Below are 11,435 nucleotides of genomic sequence, written 5' to 3'. Positions count from 1 at the left end.
CTAGCTCCTTGACAGCCTGAGGGTGTTCTATCTCAGTCTATGTTGACCATGTCTATAAATACGTCTGATAGGTTAGCTAACAACTCGTCATTCTTCGGTAGTTTTTCTCTCACTCTCCCCATCCCTCCCCCACACACGTGGCCTCAATATCTTCTGCAAATCTCTCTCTCTCTCTTGTAAAATCACATCATTAACTCTCCTATTATAACAAAAATAAAAAGCATGAGGCTGCCACCATTACATGGTCCGACAGTGTAATCCGCTTGATTGGACTTCACTCATTGTTTGTAGGCGATATAGTGCAACCATTGTTTTGATGTCCTTATTAGTCTTTAGCATTCTTCTTGTATGGTTTTTCTTTTTTTTTTTACCTTGATTTTTCTCTTTAATATAAATGATCTTTTGATTAAAAAGAAAAAAAGAAAATATTCATTTATTTGAGAAAGAACAATGAGTCGATATGAATTACACAATTACATCAATTCACGGACACCATCAGGGTTTATTGGACAAAAGAAAAAGAAAAAGAAAAAGAAAAAAGGAACAAAAACCTTCAAGAGGCATGACGTAGAGCAATAAATTCTTCAATGTTCTTGTTTGAACTTCCACCTTCATCTACTGCCTCTTTGGAAAGCTCTTTCCATTTGATACTATTCTTTCTAATCTCTTTTCCTTTCTCTCCTTGCATAACTTCACATACACCTTTAGGCTTTATTGGGGAAAAAAAAAGAACGGAAACCTTCAAGAGGCATGACTTAAAGCAACAAATTCTTCAATGTTCTTATCTGAACTTCCACCCTCATCGACAGCCTTTTTGGCAAGCTCTTTCCATTTGATACTATTCATTCTGTTGTAGCAAAAATTGACCGGGGTGATCTTCCTTGTAGTTCCAGATGCTCCAGCCGACCTGCACAGAAGAGAAGATAGGGGAGAGCCGGGCTGACCCGACGGGGGACTCTCCGATGCCCAAGTCAAATCTTTCCACAACAGATACTCAAGAGAGTTTACAGTCAAAAAAGAAGTAATCGATCCCCTTCAATGGAGGCTTACCTTGGTATTTATAGGCCACTGATGGAATGGAGAAAGGGGGAAGTTTGTGGAGAGTCCTACTGGGTGTGGAGTCTTGGAGAGGGACAACTCTCTGATGCTAGGAATTTTTCAGATCCTAGGGTATACCAAGGGAATATTCCCCTCTTATCTCGGAAGTGCCAACGTGGGAGAAGTGGATGCCTCTGGTGATGTGTAATGGATAGAGTCCTATCCTTGTGATTAGAGATTACGATCCTTGAATGTAGGAGTGGATAAGAGCACGTTTCTGAGAGCCTTGCTTCTTGACGTCGGACAGAGGTGGTAGCACAGCCAGATGAGGGCTCAGGTGGCAGCTCAGGCTGATGGAGGGCCGAGGTGACAGCACAGCCAGATGAGGGCCGAGGTGGTAGCATGGCCAGATGAGGGCCGAGGTGGCAGCTCGGGCTAATGGAGGACCAAGGCGGCAGCATGGCCAAATGAGATGCTGAGGTGACAACACGGCCAGATGAGGGCCGAGGTGGCAGCTTGGGCTAATAGAGGGCTAAGGCGGTAACACTTCCAGATGAGATGCCGAGGTGACAGCTCGGGCAAATAAGGGCTAGGGTAGCAGTGCAGCATTTGTTAGTTCGCTCCTTGGCCGCCTCATGGTTTGGGAGAAATGCCCCCATCACTTTCTAATCTCTTTTCCTTTCTCTCCTTGCATAACTTCCTTAATACATGTTTCTATCTCTTCCCTTACTACAACCCTCTTTTCATCCACCTTGGCTCTAAATCCCATTCCCCAAATATCCTCGAGACAATTTGCATTCGTTGGTTGATCAGCCCATTATGGCAATCCCACCATTGGTACACCTAAGCTCAAGGATTCCAACGTTGAATTCCACCCACAATGTGTCACAAAACATCCCAAAGCCTTGTGGGACAACACCTCCAACTGAGGACACCATGAGACCACCAATCCCTTCTCCAGAGTCTCTTCCACAAAATTGGTCGGAAGCTTATTCTGCTCTGATTGCCTCACTACCCACAAGAAATGAATATTGCTATCCATGAGACATGAAGCTAGTTCTTTCATTTGCTCATCTCAAAGTTCAGCAATGCTTCCAAAGGATACATAGACAACATATCCAGTTTCCCTCATGTTTAGCCAGTTCATGCAAGCGTCTACACTTGGCTTGTTGAAATTGTATATTGTCATTAACTTTAATGAGTGTACAATGGTACTCTTATATAGAGATTACACTTATTGAGTTATAGACAAATTCTATGATCACATGTGGGAGACTCAAACTCTAATAGTAATAGGGTAGGACTCTGTTAACATATATGAGTAATGGACAGAAAGTCTATTATCACATGTGAGAGTCCTATTCCAACTCTGTTGTCTCATGAGGTAGTCTTGGACTACAAGTAGTCTCTAGAGTTTGAGCTCACTGAAAATGCCTACAATGTAGGAGAGGTTGTTGAGTGTAAGTATGACTCTAGAGGTTGAGTTCGAGTGGACGCTAACTGTCCTGATACACTCCCTCAAGGTGGGGATTTGAATGGTCGAATCCGTAGCTTGTCCCGTAGAAAGGAGAACTATGTAGAGCTGAGAGCTTTAGTAAGAATATCGGCTATCTGGTCATGTGTTGAAATGAACTGCGCTTGAAGTTCCTTGGAGGCGACTTTATCACGAACGAAGTGGAAGTCAATTTCAACATGCTTGGTACGAGCATGAAAGACCAGATTGACCGAAAGGTAAGTAGCCCCAATGTTGTCACACCAAAGAATGGGTGCAATGGGAACAGAGATCCCTAATTCCTCAAAGAGAGCGAAGCCAAGTGAGTTCAGCGTAGGCATCAGCCACTGCTTTGTACTGAGACTCAGTGGAGGAACGTGCAATTGTCTTCTGCTTCTTAGAGGCCTAGAAGATCAGATTAGGACTCATATAGATGGCATAGCCTCATGTGGATTTACGATCCGCACTGTCACCAGCCCAGTCAGCATCAGAGAATGCTTGTAATTGGAGGGAACTAGATTTAGAGATGAACAACCTATGATCCTTGGTACCTTAGAGATAGTGTAGAATCCGTTTGACTAGTGTCCAATGGTCTTTGAAGGGGGCATGCATGAACTGGTAGGCACGGTTCATTGAATAAGCCACAGCATGCCTGGTGAAGGTGCTGTATTGGAGAGCACCGACAATGGAGCAATACCTGGTGGGGTCCGAAAGAAGGACACCCCCTGTGGAAGATGCTACAAAGGTGGTGACCATGGGAGTAGTGACGGGCTTACAGTCAATTACGCCAGCCCTTTAGAGGAGATTAGTGATGTACCGGTGTTGAGAGAGGAGGACACCATCAGACCGATATAGGGCTTCAATACCAAGGAAAAAGCTGAGATGACCAAGATCCTTGATAGAGAATTATGAAGCAAGCTGATGAAGGAGAGTCTGAACATGAGTTGGTTGGTTCCCTGTAACCAAGATGTCATCGACGTAGACAAGGACATATGTGACAACAGAGCCCTGCATGTAGATAAACAGTGATGTATCAATTTGGGATGACCGAAAATCAAAGCGAGTGAGGAACTCAGTTAACCTGTGAAACCAAGCCCTAGGAGCCTGTTTGGGCCCATAGAGGGACTTGTGGAGGCGACATATATGATTAGGGCACAGGGCATCTTCAAAACCCTGGGGTTGAGCCATGTAGACTTCCTCAGATAGAATAAGCTGACGAACAACCCATCCATTAGATATGGCCAAGGAGAGGATCGTCCGTATGGTAATAGGTTTTATGACAGGGCTAAATGTCACATGATATTCAAGACCAGGTTGTTGATGAAATCCTTTAGCAACTAAACAGACCTTATATCGCTCAAGGGAGCCATCTGCCTTCTGTTTGATGCGGTACACCCACTTGCAGCCAACCAGATTCATATTTCCCTGTAAGGCACAAGAGACCAAGTACCATTACGTAATAAAGCATTAAATTCATTAGACATAGCAGAGCACCAATGAGGAACCTTGTGGGCCTGGGAGAAGCATGTAGGTTCAATCGGGTCAGGTGAGGTGGTGGTAGAGAGGGTTAGGGGTCAGCATAGAGATCGTGTAGGGTTTTGGTAGGACGGGGCGGGGTAGGGTGGTGGAGGAGTCAGGGTTAGGGCCAGTTAGGGTTAGGTGAAGTGAGAAAGGATGGGATATGGGAGAGGGTGGTATGGGTAGGGGCGGTACTGAGGTGGCAGGGAGAGGGATGGGTGGGTTTGGAAGGGTAGGTGGAGGACTAGGGTGAGGTTGAGGGGTAGGTATGTTAGGTGCAATGCCCCATGGGGGAGGGGTAGTAGGAGGGGGTTGGGTTGAGGAGGATGGTGATGCAGTGTGAAATGGGAAAGTAGATTCGTCAAATCTGATATGGCGAGATGTTTAGATACGACGGATGATGAGATCTATACAACGATAACCATGATGGGAAGGGCTATATCCTAAGAAAACACATGAGGCAGAACGGGGTTCAACCTTGTGATGATTGTAAGGACAGAGCCATGGATAACAAAGGCATACAAAGTTTAGAAAAGAGTAGTCCAGAGAATTGCCTGTAACTAACTGATGGGGGGGATTTGTTACCTGTGACAGAGGAGGGCATGCGATTGATGAGAAAGACCACAGTTTCAAAGGCATAATCCCAGTAAGCCTGGGGAACAATTGCATGGGATAGTAGGGTAATCCCAGTTTCAGCAATATGCCTATTACGATGTTCAACTTTTCCCTGTTGCTCATGAGTATGAGGGCGAGATAACTTGTGTTGGATGCCCAACTTGGCAAAGTAAGATGGGAGAGTACGGAATTCTCCCCCCCCCCCCCAATCAGTTTGAATGGCCTTAATGGAGTGAGAAAATTAACGTTCAACTAAGGCCTGAAAAGTACGAAAGGCAGAGTAAACATCATACTTCAACTTTAAAGCAGTAAACCAAATATATTTAGTATGGTCATCAACAAATATAACAAAATAATGATTCCCATTTGAAGAAGCTGTGAGGTGGGGGCCCCATACATCACTAAAAATGAAATCCAAATGAGAGGAACTACGAGTATTAGTTTCACGTAGTGACAATCTACTAGCTTTGCCCATTTGGTAAGTAGAACATAAAGAAAGAGACTTCACGAGCTGATGACTATGTAACATAAGACGAAGGACACATTCATGAGGGTGCCTTAAACGATGATGCCAACGACTGAAAGATGAGGCAGAGGCTAGATTGGCATAAGGTGATGCTGGAATGGAATAGAGACCATGCTTACTGTGTCCAGTGAAGAGGGTTTGATTGGTCTTCAGATCCTTCAAAGAGAAAAAAGAAGAATGAAACTCAAAGTAAACATTATTTTCATGGAAAAATTGCTAAACAGATAATAAAGAACAAGTGAGAGTGGGGAACATGTAAAATAGTAGAAAGAGAAAAGGAACGAGAGGGAGAAGAGATGGAAGCAGTGCCTATGTGAGATATAGGAAGACCCTTACCATTACCAACCACAAGTTGGTTATTACCAATGTATGAAAAATAGGTGGAGAATTGGGTTAAGTCAGGGGTGAAATGGTGGGTGGCTCCAGTATCAGGGATCCAAGAGGTGGTGAAGGATTGTGGAGGTGTGGGGTGATGGGGTGGAGGTGCGATGATAGGGGGTTGAGGGGTAAGGAAGGGTGTAGTATGGTAGGCATTGGGTTGAGGTGGTGGCCAATTGTAGGGATGGGGAGGGGTAGGTAGAATGACGGCTCTGGTAGGTCCCTATGGGCGGTAATAGCAAGTGTCTGTCTGATGATTAGTGCATCCACAGATTGTGCATAGATTGTGAGTGAATGTATTAGAGCTACCAAGTCCACTACCACAACCACGACCACGGCCTCGGGAGGAGCTTGTACCACGACCACTAGTGGAAAGAGGGCCATGACCTTGGTGAGTGACATGGGCTGATGCATCGATGGCAAGATCAACAATGGGAAGACGTGAGTGGAGAAGATTCTCGTGACTCATAAGGAGACCATGCATATCGGTGTAGGAGATGGGCTTCTTTTGTGCCATCGTAATGGAGGCAAGGGCTTAATATTTACTGCGTAGAGCCCGGAAGATGTGGATGTTAAAGTCTTCCGATGTTAAAGTCTTCCGATGGTCTCATCTGGTTTGTGAACCAGATTTTGAAGGGAGACGTTGAGAGACAGAATCCTGGTTGTAGACGGAGAATTGAATGCAGCATGGAGTGCATCCCAGATCTCTTTACCAGTGGCCCATCCAACTGCTAATGAAAAGGCCTATTCAGAGAGAGAGGCGATAAGAAGGCTCATAATAAAAGCTTCTTGTTCATGCCATGCCTTGGCTTTGATAGGGTCTTGAGGGCAACGATTGTCACCAGTGACATAGTCGAAGAGGAGTTGGCCAGTGAGATAGGGTACGACCTGTGTGCGCCAATAAACATAGTTCTTAGATGTGAGCTTTAGAGATATCATATGATGAGCACCAGATAGGGATGTGGGAGGTGGAAATGGTTCGGCCATGGTAGAAGAGGGAGGAGGTGGTTCGGTCATTAGGGATTGGGTTTTGTATGTGCGGGTTTTCTTTTTTTTTGAGAATGGAAGGGAGAAAAGGGACGTGGGTTGGGGTTTTGTTGCAGTTTTTTATTTTTTTATTTTTTATTTTTTTGCAAGAGAGGAATAAGGGGGAGGCGTGTGTTATTGGAGATAGTGGGGTGTGGATTAAACAATAGGTGAGAGAGGGACGTTGGGCTCTTTCTTCTTCTTCTTTTTTTTTTTTTTTTTTGGGGTAAACTTTGTATGATTTAATTCTTATGCTTAGACTGCTTAATATGCTTATATGCGTACATATGTATGTTACCGATGATGATTTTCCATAATTTTCAGTATGTATCAATGTTATTCTAGGATATTAGTTTTAGAATATCATCATATATGCTTTATTTTAATATATACTGACCATATAGCACGGCTGGATAGAGGCTATGTCATATATTTCCTCCATTTGCCTTTGTATATCAGGTGCACTTAATTTGTATTAGTTGGGCCATTTATAAAACACAATATTTATGGTTGAACTGCAGTCTCTACCGGGTATACCCAGGTCTATAACACCTTCATTAGGCAACCTAACATAGTTTCTAGCCTTCAATTATATCAATTCGAAGTGGAGTACTAGTTTAATTTTGTTTTGGGTTCTAGAACCAATCTAGGTGGCTACTCTCGGTCAATAGAGATCATTGATCCCTTTCACTTCTTTCGAGGAGGTCTGAAAGAATATCAAGATTTTGATGTGTTCTTCTTGTAGAAAGGCCAAGAGAGGTCATTTTTATTCACACATGCAGTTGGGATTCCATCTATCCGTAAAAGAATGAGGTGAGAATGATATGAGCTCGTTGGATTACTTAAGTTGGGATGCTCTTGGTAAACCTCGTTTCAGGTTTACTTGAGTGTTTTCTCTTTTCTAAGGTCTTCCTATTTGCTAATGGTAATGCCAAAGGTGGATGGGTTGACCCTATATTTATGATTTTGGGCTGTCATCATAGCAATTGTAATTTTTCTTTCATCCTTTATTATAATTCATTCGCTGATCTTAAGCCAAAAGAGAGAGAGAGAGAGAGCTAGCTCAGTATTAGGATAGTAAAAGAGGGGAACATTACTACTATCATTAAGCTCATAGAGGGTTGCAAGAAAAGAAAAATTCTATTGGGTGAAGTGAATTTATTTCAACACTTTGGCTATGTTTGATAGCCAATAGGAGAAAAGAAAAGAAAAGAAAAAATAATCTATAAAGGAAAGGAAAAGAAAAGAAATGAAATGAAATGGTGAGGAAAAAAAAAAGTATGTATGTTTAGTTACATTAGAAGAGAAGAAAAGAAAAGCAAAGAAATTTTTTTATATTTTCTCATGTTTTCTTATGTCTTAGGCAAGATTTATAGATTTATTTATTTATTTATTTATTTAAGCAAAGAGAAACTTCACAATTCTGCAGAAAAATTTTGAAATTAAAAAAACTGAATCTTCCCTTTGACTCACGACATGCCAAATACAAACAAATACAAAGAGAAATTCTTAAATGAATCACAACCTAAAAGTAATACAGCTAGACCATTCTAAGCTCTTCAACCTCTTTCTGGTTTTGCTAAAAGATGATTCAACCTAGGCCTTTGGTTGTTAGTCATATTTAATCTTCTATGGCTGATGGTGAGGACGCTCTATCAGGTCTAGCTCCTTGACAGCCTAAGGGTGTTCTATCTCAGTCTATGTTGATCATGTCCATAAATACATTAGGTCTGATAGGTTAGCTAACAACTCGTCGTTCTTCGGTAGTTTTTCTCTCATTCTCCCCATCCCTCCCTCACACACGTGGCCTCAATATCTTCTGCAAATCTCTCTCTCTCTCTTCTCTCTTCTCTCTCTCTTGTAAAATCACATCATTAACTCTCCTATTATAACAAAAATAAAAAGCATGAGGCTGCCACTATTACATGGTCCGAACGTGTAATCCGGTTGATTAGACTTCACTCATTGTTTGTAGGCGATATAGTGCAACCATTGTTTTGATGTCCTTATTAGTCTTTAGCATTCTTCTTGTATAGTTTTTTTTTTTACCTTGATTTTTCTCTTTAATATAAATGATCTTTTGATTAAAAAGAAAAAAAGAAAATATTCATTTATTTGAGAAAGAACAATGAGTCGATATGAATTACACAATTACATCAATTCACGGGCACCATCAGGGTTTATTGGACAAAAGAAAAAGAAAAAACGAACAGAAACCTTCAAAAGGCATGACATAGAGCAATAAATTCTTCAATGTTCTTGTCTGAACTTCCACCTTCATCTACTGCCTCTTTGGCAAGCTCTTTCCATTTGATACTATCCTTTCTAATCTCTTTTCCTTTCTCTCCTTGCATAACTTCACATACACCTTTAGGGTTTATTGGGGAAAAAAAAAAAAGAACGGAAACCTTCAAGAGGCATGACATAAAGCAACAAATTCTTCAATGTTCTTATCTGAACTTCCACCCTCATCGACGGCCTCTTTGGCAAGCTCTTTCCATTTGATACTATTCATTTTGTTGTACCAAATAATTGACCGGGTGATATTCCTTGTAGTTCCAGATGCTCCAACCGACCTGCACAAAAGAGAAGATAGGGGAGAGCCGAGCTGACCCGACGGGGGACTCTTCGATGCCCAAGTCAAATCTTTCCACAACAGATACTAAAGAGAGTTTTCAGTCAAAAAAGAAGTAATTGATCCCCTTCAATGGAGGCTTACCTTGGTATTTATAGGCCACTGATGGAATGGAGAAAGGAGGAAGTTTGTGGAGAGTCCTACTGGGTGTGGAGTCTTGGAGAGGGACAACTCTCTGATGCTGGGAATTTTTCAGATCCTAGGGTATACCAAGGGAATATTCCCCTCTTATCTCGGAAGTGCCAATGTGGGAGAAGTGGATGCCTCTGGTGATGTGTAATGGATAGAGTCATATCCTTGTGATTAGGGATTACGATCCTTGAATGTAGGAGTGGATGAGAGCACGTTTCTGGGAACCTTGCTTCTTGACGTCGGGCAAAGGTGGCAGCACAGCCAGATGAGGGCTTAGGTGGCAGCTCAGGCTGATGGAGGGCTAAGGTGGCAGCACAGCCAGATGAGGGCCGAGGTGGCAGCACGGCCAAATGAGGGCCGAGGTGGCAGCTTGGGCTGATGGAGGACCAAGGCGTCAGCACGGCCAGATGAGATGCTGAGGTGACAGCACGGCCAGATGAGGGCTGAGGTGGCAGCTCGAGCTAATAGAGGGCTGAGGCGGAAGCACGGCCAGATGAGATGCCGAGGTGATAGCTCGGGCAGATAAGGGCTGGGGTAGCAGTGCAGCATTCGTTAGTTCGCTCCTTGGCCGCCCCATGGTTTGGGAGAAATGCCCCCATCACTTTCTAATCTCTTTTCCTTTCTCTCCTTGCATAACTTCCTTAATACATGCTTCTATCTCTTCCCTTACGACAACCCCCTTTTCATCCACCTTGGCTCTAAATCCCATTCCCCAAACATCCTTGAGACAATTTGCATTCGTTGGTTGATCAGTCCATTGCGGCAATCCCACCATTGGTACACCTAAGCTCAAGGATTCCAACGTTGAATTCCACCCACAATGTGTCACAAAACATCCCAAAGCCTTATGGGACAACAACTCCAACTGAGGACACCATGAGACCACCAATCCCTTCTCCAGAGTCTCTTCCACAAAATTGGTCGGAAGCTTATTCTGCTCTGATTGTCTCACTACCCACAAGAAATGAATATTGCTATCCTTGAGACATGAAGCTAGTTCTTTCATTTGCTCATCTCCAAGTTCAGAAATGCTTCCAAAGGATACATAGACAACAGATCCAGTTTCCCTTATGTTTAGCTAGTTCATGCAAGCGTCTACACTTGGCTTGTTGAAATTGTATATTGGCATTAACTTTAATGATTGTACAATAGTACTCTTATATAGAGATTACAGTTATTGAGTTATAGATAAATTCTATGATCACATGTGGGAGACTCAAACTCTAATAGTAATAGGGTAGGACTCTGTTAACATATATGAGTAATGGACAGAAAGCCTATTATCACATGTGAGAGTCCTATTCCAACTTTGTTGTCTCATGAGGTAGTCTTGGACTACAAATAGTCTCTAGAGTTTGTGCTCACTGAAAATGCCTACAATGTAGGAGAGGTTGTTGAGTGTGAGTATGACTCTAGAGGTTGAGTTTGAGTGGGATGCTAACTGTCCTGATACACCCCCTCAAGGTAGGGGTTTGAATGGTCGAATCCGCAGCTTGTCCCGTAGAAAGGAGAACCGTGTAGAGCTGAGAGCTTTAGTAAGGATATCGGCTATCTGGTTATGTGTTGAAATGAACTACGCTTGAAGTTCCTTGGAGGCGACTTTATCACGAACGAAGTGGAAGTCAATTTCAACATGCTTGGTACGAGCATGAAAGACCGGATTGACCGAAAGGTAAGTAGCCCCAATGTTTTCACACCAAAGAATGGGTGCCATGAGAACAGAGATCCCTAATTCCTCAAAGAGTGAGCGAAGCCAAGTGAGTTCGGCATAGACATCAGCCACTACTTTGTACTCAGACTCGGTGGAGGAGCATGCAACTATCTTCTGCTTCTTAGAGGCCCAGGAGATCAGATTAGGACCCATATAGATGGTATATCCTCCTGTGGATTTGCGATCCGCACTGTCACCAGCCCAGGCAGCATCAGAGAATGCTTGTAATTGGAGGGAACTAGATTTGGAGATGAACAACCCATGATCCTTGGTACCTTAGAGATAGCGTAGAATCTGTTTGACTAGTGTCCAATGGTCTTTGGAGGGGGCATGCATGAACTGGCAGGCACGGTTCACTGAATAA

The 11,435-nt window shown here is 43.1% G+C and overlaps 2 pseudogenes; both read right to left on the bottom strand.

The window, feature by feature from the left end:
• Nucleotides 1–741: 741 nt before the first annotated feature.
• LOC122066391 lies at nucleotides 742–2,227 on the bottom strand (annotated as a pseudogene).
• A 6,585-nt stretch (nucleotides 2,228–8,812) lies between these two features.
• The window catches only part of LOC122066390, a 4,668-nt pseudogene continuing 2,045 nt past the window's right edge, over nucleotides 8,813–11,435 (bottom strand).

Source organism: Macadamia integrifolia, unplaced genomic scaffold (genome assembly GCF_013358625.1).
Source record: "Macadamia integrifolia cultivar HAES 741 unplaced genomic scaffold, SCU_Mint_v3 scaffold2368, whole genome shotgun sequence".
Classification (NCBI taxonomy): Eukaryota; Viridiplantae; Streptophyta; class Magnoliopsida; order Proteales; family Proteaceae; genus Macadamia; species Macadamia integrifolia.
The sequence above is the reverse complement of the archived record's forward strand: the minus strand, read 5'-3'. Positions and strand labels throughout refer to the sequence as shown.